This window comes from Acartia tonsa, chromosome 9 (assembly GCF_053477335.1).
Source record: "Acartia tonsa isolate MP-2025a chromosome 9, ASM5347733v1, whole genome shotgun sequence".
NCBI lineage: Eukaryota > Metazoa > Arthropoda > Copepoda > Calanoida > Acartiidae > Acartia > Acartia tonsa.
The window spans coordinates 35,148,416-35,159,475 of record NC_137268.1 but is presented as its reverse complement, the minus strand read 5'-3'; the positions used below and the strand labels follow the sequence as shown (position 1 = coordinate 35,159,475).

Genomic DNA, 11,060 nt, shown 5'->3' with positions numbered 1-11,060 from the left:
CTGAACAATTCTCAACATTTTCTCAAAATTATTTATTCACAATGGTCCCAAGGGGGTGAAAAAAAGGTGCACAATTCTAAAAATTGTGATAAACATGACAGAGAGAGATAAAAATGGGCTGTTTATTACACTAGTCTAGTATAAAGAATTTTATAATAACATTTTCTTATTCATTGGCTTAACAATTTTGGAACTTGAGTTGATTTTGATTAGTTGTTTCATTAAGTTGATTGTTCATTCGCTTCATCTACCAATTTTAATGTACAGAAGGAGTAATTTTATGTATCATTATGGGGAATGAACATCAATTTATCGGCCATTGTCTTATCCTTTTAAAATCCTTGTAAACATGACCATTAACAACTGTCAATAAACTGTAATATTACTAGTAACATTATTGTTTATCTCCCATCATATTTCAATGTAAATTGGCAAAATTTGCTCAAATTAAATTAAAACCTTTACATGGACATAGTTGATTTTGTTAAAATGTAATTATTAACTAGTCGTAATTTCAAAGAGTTAATATCGTACATGTAAAAAACAACGACTGTGCCCCTAACTACTAAGAATTCTGTAATTAAAGGCAGAGGAAAGGAGCAGAAAAAAGCCTAAAACCAACCTAAGACTCACATTAAGATTCTATAACCATCCCAGGACCTAGCTAAAACTTCCTAAAATTAAAGAACTCATCGGTTCAATTGTTGGCGAGATGTTTACAAACAAATATTACTACTTCAATTGCGTTATTCTCATTTTGCCTTGTTTAAAAATGTTATTTGCCCTTTTTGTACAATTTTAGACCAAAGTGAAAGGCCTCTCATCAAATGTAAGGCAGGTGTTTTAAAACAATTTAACCTCTTCAATACCCTGGGTTGTTTCCCTCAAAGTGCCTAGTCGAGCACACATTCAGCACCCCTACCCCAATTATTATGAAATTAATTGAAAATAAGGAGGGGGGGGGGGGTTACTTTTCTAGATGCTTATCTTTTAGGTAAAGTTAGGTTAGGTTATACTGGGTACTGGGTTGCACCGAAGAGTTACAGGCCTTCAGGTGTAAGCCCCACCAGGTAATGGTAAACACAGAGGTTAGGGGTAAAAAATACTATCCCCTTATTTTAAAAATGTTGGGGGGGGGGGGGGGGGGCAGTCAGTCTACGATAGGTATTTTATGGGAAAGGATCCAATGACCTTTACTCTAAATTAAGAGGCATGTATCAGCACATTAAAGGATAAATTTATGACGATACAACGTAATTAAGATTATATAAAATATATTAAAAGATAATACCTAGTTATTTATTGCATCGTATTATAGACAGCTTTCCGCGGATATTTTAATGAAAAATACTGATATGAAAACCAGTGAGTTATGTCCGTTAAAATCACACTAACCGCGAATTTTAGGAATTTATCTGAAGTAATAAAAATATCAAATACTTTATTAAAGTTAAGGTGTATAAAATTTAAAATTTGCCACTATCTAAGATGAAATATATTCCAGTATGGCTTCGAAACCGATTAACATCCACTGGATTAGAACCGGTTCTTATACATACTGAAAAATCATGTATGGCAGCTTATAAAAGACAGTTTTCCATAAAAGTTAAAATAAAAATCATACAATTAATACCAGTTCTGTTAGGTAGAGCCTTCGGCCCCTCGGGTCTAACAAAACTGGTTTTAATCTTATATTTTTTTTATTTTAATATCCGCGGAAAGCTGTCTATAATACGATCTTTTTATGAAATTTAGGTTCTAACAATAAACGAAAATTTAATTATTCTGAGAAGTAAAAATAACTTCTAATTTTATTACACATGTACATACGTATACATAAATATAAAAGTTTTACAGAAATAAGAAATTTGCTTCGACTAGGTGTTTCTACTTTGAAGCAGAAAACACTCAATATTAGCATATCAAAAAGATTAAAGCAAGAGGTTTTAAAGGATTAGACAATGTATGATAAATTTATGTACACCACAGGTTATGATAAACAGAATTAACCCTTCTTAAGATAAATAATTATTGGTGTTAAAGTTTATATAAAATTTTAGACGTCAACGAATAAGATACTTTGTTTATAAAACTTTGGGAACCAGTGTTATTTACGATTCAATGTCCTCTCCCTTCCTGGGTTATAGCAGTTAATGACCTTTTCAATTCAAGATTATCACTTTGCCTTTTCTTAAAATCAAGGAGGGTGGGGACTGTTTTATAAACACGTTCTCATATTCGTTTTATTTGAAGCTATTGTATTCTTTTTATAATTATTGATTGACTGGTTCAAACTAACTGTTTCCATTTATCGTCCATTGTTCTATCTCTTGTGATGCATGGGTTAACTAATATCTAATTATAAAATAATTTTTTGTACAATTCAATGAACAGATATATAGTATTTATGTATATATAACTTCCTGCCCCCCTTTTCCATGGATCTTTTTTTGTCTGCAAATTGTTTTCTGCTACTTGGCTGTGTTAATATCTCCGAAACTATTGGTTGATTTTGAAAGACCTAATTAAGAGTCGGCAAAAGTTCCTTGGGATGGGGACATACAGTTATTTAACCCCTTCAATCCTCTAGTTTTTTACTCTAACAATTAGAGTGAATTTTCAGCATTTTTGTGAAAACATAAGAAGAAAGAGTAATATACGGCGCAGGTGAATTTTATGTTGGAAAAAGGAATTGGCAAAGTTTTTAGCACTAACTTCTTATAACATGTAATCAAGCAATATCCCTCAAATACAAGTGGAGCCTTCCTCCCCCCCTCCCCACCAATATAATTTATAACATGTAATCAAGCAATATCCCTCCAATACAAGTGGAGCATTTGCCCCCCCCCCCCCACCAATATAATTTATAACATGTAATCAAGCAATATCCCTCTAATACAAATGAAGCCCCTGTCAAACCCCGTCCCCCCCTTATGTAATTTTATCACTAACTTCTTATAACATGTGATCAAGCAATATCCCTCCAATACAAGTGGAGCCCCTGTTACCCCGATCCCCCCCCCCCCTTATATAATTTTTGCACTAACTTCTTATAACATTTAATCAAGCAATATCCCCCATAATACAAGTGGAGACTTTGTCCCCCCCCCCCCACCACCCCCATATAATTTAAGCACTACCTTCTTATAACATGTAATCAAGCAATATTCCTCCAATACAAGTAAAGCCAATGTCAGCTTTCCGCGGATATTAACAAAAAATTAAAAAATTGAAGCTAGTTATGTTAGACCTGGGCTGACTAATATGGTAATAATGTTATGATTTTATTTTAATACTTGTGGAAAATTGTCTGTAATACGATTCTATAAATGATTTTTCAGTATGGCTGAGAATCAGTTCTAATCCAGGGGATATTTAACGGTTTCGAAGCCAAACTTTCAATAAGTTTTACAAAATATACAATAAGTAGAAGTGAGGGGTTTGTAATGGTCCTCTGTTAATTTATAAGGATTATATAATTATACGCAGTATTATAGACATATATTCTTAAAATATATTTTTGTAAATTGTTTTACTAATTATATTTGCCTTTAACCTTGCTAAATGACCAAACATAAAAAATGCCTCTAGGGGAACTTGTGGAAAGTCTACCCTACACTTTCATTTAAAGTTTTAAACTTTCCCTGGACCTATAATAAGCTTAACTGTAAAGGAGAACCATATTGATTCAGCGGATAGTGAGTTCCTTCGTTACAGACAGACATACATCGTGTTACTTTTATGTAAGGATATTCAGAAGTAAACAAAATGAATTGATACCGTTTTTCTCTATTTATGAAGCAAAAAAGTTTCCAATAAATAACCCCTTCCCAGATTTCCATACACTCTCTCTTTCCCCCCTCTCTCTCTCTCCCTCTCTCTTTCTCTTCCCCCCACTCTATCTCTCTCTCTATTTTATCTCTAAAATGTCCTTGAATATTTATTATCTGTTAATAGAATAAATAAGATTTAGAAGATTATCTTATCTTAGATTTAAGGTTATTGACGTTTATAATCGTTTTATGCAAGTACTAGCTGCTCCGTCTTTAGAAGCCACTAGAGACACGGGAGGGAAGGGGTATTTATTTATGTTATATTTAAGTTATAAAAAATAAAAAAAGTAAAAATATTTTTAATGGAGTGTTTTTTCTGTAATTTAGAGGGTGGAGGTATTTATAGTTATAAAATAGTTTATAACCCTCCCTTAACACACATCATTTTAGCGGTTAGCGAGATCTTACGCTACACACAGTTATACATCTTGTTACTTTATAATGTTAAAATATCAACATGCAAAGCTTGAAATTGATTCTTACATCCTTGACTTCATCGAGGAGGTACAGACTGACCGACCGACATAAGGAAAAGCTTTGCTTTTCAATACTTAGAGTAGATACAATTTAATAAGATCGAACAAGAAGAAACGTACGGACAAAACCTAATTGTAGTAATATGTGGTGTAAAAAAACTTATCATATGTCATTATTAGAATTAATTAAATCAAACCAAATAGAAATATTTTATTCCAAATATGCAGATCGCAGGCATAAGCCAAAAGACAAAAAAATCTCAGGTCTCGCCAGCCACGCGTCAGCCGCCTGTAAGGGAAATTAACCTTTTATACCTTTAAAAATCAGCTGAAACAAAAATACGTCATTCCAACGGGTTTAAGTTTGAGGTTTAGTCGTGACTGAAATGCAGCTGCCAAGCCCTGATAAATTTTTGTTTTCTACCATTTTTATATTTTAAAACTCTGACTTTTTGTAGCTTGTAAACATTGGGGAAAGAGAGGGTTGTTGATTAATTTAGTTGCTATTTTTGTCTTTATCCCTTCAGTTTTGTGATGTTTAAAGTCAGGGAGGGTGGGAACAATGGGCTCGTAATTACACTAGTCCCCAAAGTTTTATAAACGTTTTCTTTTTTGTTGGCTCAACAACTTTGGAAACTTTAGTAAATTTTGTTGGTTGGTTAATTAAGATAAGTGTTCAAACGTTTTAACCACTAATTCTAATAAAAGGGGTAATGTTTTGTCTCATCATTGAGGAATTACATAAATTTATCGGGCATTGTCTTATCCCTTTAGATCCCTGGATGTTTAAAGTAGGTTAATTGATTCTAATTTTAGAAATTAGTTTCAACTTTTTCTATTAATTAGATCAAAAATAAAATAGAATTAAATCTAAAACTAAATCAAAGTCCAGATGTTTATTAGGGTCATATAATGAAAAGAAATGTTGGAAAAAATCACGAAAAAGCCAAAAATCACATTCTCAATAGCGTTACAGACTGACGGACGAACTGACATGTCGAACTATAATTAGCTTCGCTACTAAAAACAATGACAACAAGGACTAAACGCTGTTCTCTTTCTAATAACAGTAGATCTAAAGGGATAAGACAATGGCCGATAAATTCATGTACATACCCAATATTGACACATAAAATTACCCCTTCTGAAGATTTAAATTAGTGGTAGAAACGTTTAGACACTTAACTGAATAACAAACTGATCAAAATGCAGTAAAAGTCCCCAAAGTTGTTAAGCCAACGAATGAGAAAATGCTATTATAAAAACTTTGGAGACTAGGGTAATAATCAGCCCATTGTCCCCTTACTCTCTGGGTAACATATATATCTATGTACATTAAGATATATAAGTTGGAAAGAATTTAAATGTTAGAGGGAGATTTGAAACCTGCATCAAATTTTAAGGATTTTTTTTATAAATTCTTTTTTTATAATTCTTTATCTAAAAGCGGAAATACAATTTGAGTTAATTAATTTTGACATCTGTGATTGGTGGATTAAAAACTATCTGTGCTTTGATTGGAGAAGCTTAAGTGTTGTACATCATTCAACCAATTAGAGCACAGGTAGTTTTCGATCCACCTATCACGGATGTCAAAATTAATTAACTTAAATTGTATTTCCGCTTTAAGATAAAGAATTATACAAAAAACGAATTTTTTTAAAAAAATCCATAAAATTTGATGCAGATTTCAAATCTCCCTCTAACATTAAATTTCTTTCAAACTTATATATCCTAATGTACATACAGTCAAAATAATTTAAGTTATCCCCTTTCAATTTTATCTAAAGTTATTCCCTTCTGTAGATCAGTGATACATGCCTAGGGCAAAGTACAATACAATTTAAGGTCTTTCCAAACTAAAGCATACAAATCTTGATTACTAATTTGCAAAAAAAATATTGGTTTCGTCTCTAGCTTCTAGGTGCTCCATATACAAGGGAAATGAAAGGGGGGAAATAGTTAAAAAAACAAACTTGAGACTTCAATCTATACTACAAAGTAGCTTGATGTCTGACCGTCCGTCTGTCTGTCCTTCCGTCTGTCTATCCTTCCGTCTATCTGTCGTCTCCTAGGATCTTGGTAACCACTGAACCAATTGGATTATACTCTTCAGGGAATATACTTACAGGTTCTGTGGTGGTTTTAGGCTATTTTCTTGGGGAATGGAACACCCAAAACCCCCCCAAAAACAAAAAATACATACATAAAGTAGCCTATATGATAAATTTTAAGTTCTGTTGTTAGCGAGATCTTTATGGACTAACTAAAAACGTACTTTATATTTAGAGCACATAAAAAACATTTATTTACGAACGAATTAGGCTATAGAATTGAAATTCATTGTCATAATCTATAATACATCTAGTAGAATGATGTCTGTCCGTCCGTCCGTCCCTTAAGATCTCGGTAACCACTGAACCGATCGGATTCTACTCTTCAGGTTATATACCTATTGGTCCTGTGGTAACCCCCCCCCCCAAAAAAAAATTACCTCATGGGGCACAGCCCCTAGAGGCTAGGGGCGAAGCTGCTAGTAAAATATAAAAACTGCGAAGCCTTTTTAACTTTTGTATCATGATCAACAGACTGACAGACTAAGTTAATTAAGTACTGATTATATATAGTGAATTAAAAAAAAACATTCAAGTCGTCTATTTTGAATAGCAGCCGAAAAAATCACGTTTTGTCCTTACGGTTTTTTACAGATGGGTTGACAGATGGACGGATGGACATTTCGAAGCCTTTAGTATGACATAAACATTAAACAAGATACAGAAATTTTCTAAAAAATGTTATAGTTATTTTTAAAGGCTATACAAATAACTGGGGAAAATCCCCGAATAACTTCCTTACGTGTCAATTATCATGACTTGGTTAAAATATTACTTTCTTAGCTTTCTATTATTCCTTGTAGAATTTTTTTTCTTATTTATGGCGAAGCTTTTCAGCAATTAGTGTTATTACAATACAAGAACATTATTATTAGAGGGAGCGTAGATATTTTAAAGTCAAAATAATGCTTTAAAGATTTTTAGTAGCGAAGCTACTCTATAACTTGCAGGGTCCGTGTTTTTTCCTCACAGCTTTGGTGTTTATGGTCCGATTTTTAAAATTTTTGTAGTTAAAAATATCAAAATTAAATTTCCCGTTGTTTTGAGCATCCATTTACTTTGACTGACTAAAATTAAAAACAAATGTTAAAAAGGTTTCGTGATTTTTTTCCTAATATACATGCTTTTGACAACTAATCTTTAAATTCTTATACATATTTTTTCTGCTTCGCTACTTATGGATGTTGTCATCCTTGTTTAGATTTAAATTTTCTTTTCACTAGGAAGAGAGGGGAATTTGGAATGTAGAATATATTAGTACCCAAAGTTTTACAACTACGTTATCTTATTCGTTGGGCTAAAGACTTTTATCCAACAATTTCAATCTACAAAATGGGTAATTGTGTTTTCATCATCATTGAGGATTTACTTTAATTTAAAGGAAATTGTCTAATCCCTTAAAATCCCTGCTTTCCACCCTAGTATCTGTTGTATTACCCTTTCTCATTTTAAATTGTCCTTTAAAGTTTCCCTCCTTTCTATATTATTATTATTATTCAATATTTGTTTTATAAAGCTTAGATTCTGTAGCTGTAATATGTATAATTATATTTCTGAAAAAGGAAACACACAAAGAAAATTAAATTGGACTGTCAATTATAAAGGTACTCAAAGATTTAAAAACTCGATTTTTAAATAGTTGGCTTAAAAACTTTGAGAACTTTTATAAATTACACTGGCATTAAATCTTGATTGGGTTGTACAAACTAGCTGAGTCCAAACTTTTCAACCATCAATATTAATCTACAAAAGGGGTTAATTTGTTTATCATGATTGTGGTGAACTTTTATTTATTCCTTAAGATCTGAATAAGTATTTTTCTGTCGTGCTATGGATGTTTACATCCTTGTTTATCTTACATAAAAATTTGAAATATATCCCTTTTTCTAAAAGAAATTTAAGGTATGATATCCTTAGAAAATATTTCTATATATTCAAGTCATCTTTGTATGAAGTGATACAAAATAAACGTTTATAGTTCAAAGTAGGCTGTCTGTCCTTCGGTCTGGTTAAAGCTTAATATCTCGTTAACCTCTGGACCTATTCAACACAGGTTTTCACAGGTTATATTATGGTTTTAGGCTTTTTTATTGTGGAAGCAATAGAGGAACCACCCCCCCCCCTCCCTAACCAACAATTAGGGCAATGTCTTTATATGCTAGCAGTGTAGCCACTAGTATAAAAATATAATATTCCACTTGAGACTGGCTGTTTTCATATTACATTCAGGGATCTAAAGGGATAAGACAGTGGCTGAAGAATTGATGTACATCCCCAATAATCATAGGTAGAATTAACCTTTCTGTAAACTACAATTATTGGTTGAAATGTTTGGACACTTCAATAATAAACAAACCAATCAAAATTTAATCCAAGTCCTCAACGAATAAAAAACGTTATTATAAAATTTTGGAGACTAGTTTATAAACAGCCCATTGGCCCTTTTCTTCTTGGATATCGTTAGATTATTGTTTCTTGCAACATATAATTACTTGTTATTTTATAACACTACTTATAACAGTGGGAACTATAACAGTGTCAAATTTTGTACTGTAGATATCGTGTACATAAGACGTTTTCCAGAGTTTTACATATATTTAAAATGTATAAAACAGAAAGATTTTAAAAAATTAAATATGAATATAAGTTTTAGAAGCATTTTAAAGTCTTTTTCATTGTACTTTAAAACTTGTAAAAACATTTTTGGACTACTGGGTAACTATCATTTATACAAGAAACATACAATTAGGTAGGGGGGGGGGGGGATGGGGGACATTGGCCTGTTTATTATACTAGCCCCAAAAGTTTTAACCTAACTTTTTATTATTTGTTGGCAACAACAACTTGATTAAATATTCATTAAGATGAGTGAATTTTGAGTATCATCATTGTGGATTTACATCAATTTATCGACCATTGTCTTATCCCTTTAGACCCCTGCAGATAATGAATAATGTTATCCCTTCTTGTATCAATCACCCTTATTGTTCCACATATACAGGGGGGATATTCTAATATATACAGGGTGTTTTTTTTAATAAGTTAAAAGTATTGCTTAATTTAACCCACTTGCCATTGACAGAAATTAATAATCTATATCTTAATTTCTTCATTGATGTGGGACATTTTGTATGAGGAAAAAATATTTGGCGATTTTCAACAAATTCTGCCTTAAAAACCGGTTTTTCCAAAGTACTTATATTGGGAAGATTTTGGATCATGACTAATTTAAAGAGTATGCAAAAATGCGTACATTTTTAAAAATCAAATTGCACGGCTTGTGTTAATAGTAGAAAAATGTTACGCATATCGTTAGAATTGTCATAAACTCTAGTTTTTGGAAATATATGTAACACATACATGCTATTTGTAGTATAGAAGCTACATTGGAAAATGTGAGAAATGTTGAAAATTTTAAGTTAGTTGGAACATTTTACCACGTAGCTCCTAAACTATACGTAGCACAGGAATAGTTCTTAAACACCTAAAAACTAAAGTTTATGACGATTCTAACGATATGCATAACATTTTTCTACTATTAACACAAGCTGCACAATTTGATTTTTAAAAATGTATGCATTTTTGCATACTCTTTAATTTAGTCATGATCCAAAAATCTTCAAAATATAGGTACTTTGGAAAAACCGGTTTTTAAGGCAGAATTTGTTGAAAATCGCCAAATATTTTTTTCTCATACAAAATGTCCCACATCAATGAAGAAATTAAGATATAGATTATTAATTTCTGTCAATGGCAAATGGGTTAAATTAAGCAATACTTTTAACTTATTAACCCATTAGTGACGTACCGGCTTTTAATGCCCGGTTCCAGAAAATGCCGAAAAAAAACGGTTATCAGTTTCAGGATTGCATCATTCTCAGTATGAATCCCCCCTCTACTACCCTGATTTTCATTTCCCCCTGGAGCAGGCAGTTTTGCTTACTTCCGTTTGGCGGTATAGCTCAACAAAATTTGAAAACCAAGAAAAACGAGGTGATTTTAAAATACCCCTCCTAACTTTTTTGTTTATAAAGTAAAGTTAGTGATTTTTTTCGTGAAATTAAAAGTTTATTGGCAACTACATTCATTTGTGAATTTGTTTTACTCAAATTATTATTTTTTATATGATTTTTTTATCGTTTTTTTACGTTCTATATTGGCCCGGCTCAGCCCAAGTAAAGATACCCGCCATTTTTATTGCCCGGCTCGGCGCGAGTAAAGATACCCGTCCACATATAATATCAAAATTTTAAAACTTCTAGGAAACGGGCTTTTTTAACTGAAAAGGGTGGCACCTATAGCCAAAACACTAAATGTGATATAAATCGTTTTGTATCTTACTTGTAGCTCTATCAATTACATGAGGTTATGTAGTTTTCAATTGCAGATCGTATCGTAGTATTAGCTACTCTACAACTCACTTTGGACGTTCAAAATTACATTTTTAATTTTTTGGGCCAAATAACTGGGTATTTAGGACAAAACCGGGCTTGAATGCCGGGGGAAAGCACCAAAAATGCCAAAAACGGTTACCTATGCCGAACGGTTTCTTTAATCGCGCCGAACCGGGTTTTATTGCAACTTTCCTGTGCACGCCACTAGAGCAAAACAAAAAAATTGGAATTCCGTTTTTACTA

General features: G+C 32.2%; 1 protein-coding gene across 6 annotated transcripts in view; it reads right to left on the bottom strand.

Moving 5' to 3' along the window:
- Positions 1-11,060, bottom strand: part of LOC145327655 (protein zer-1 homolog) — a 350,140-nt gene that overhangs the window by 119,573 nt on the left and 219,507 nt on the right. The gene's annotated exons all lie outside the window — the stretch shown is intronic.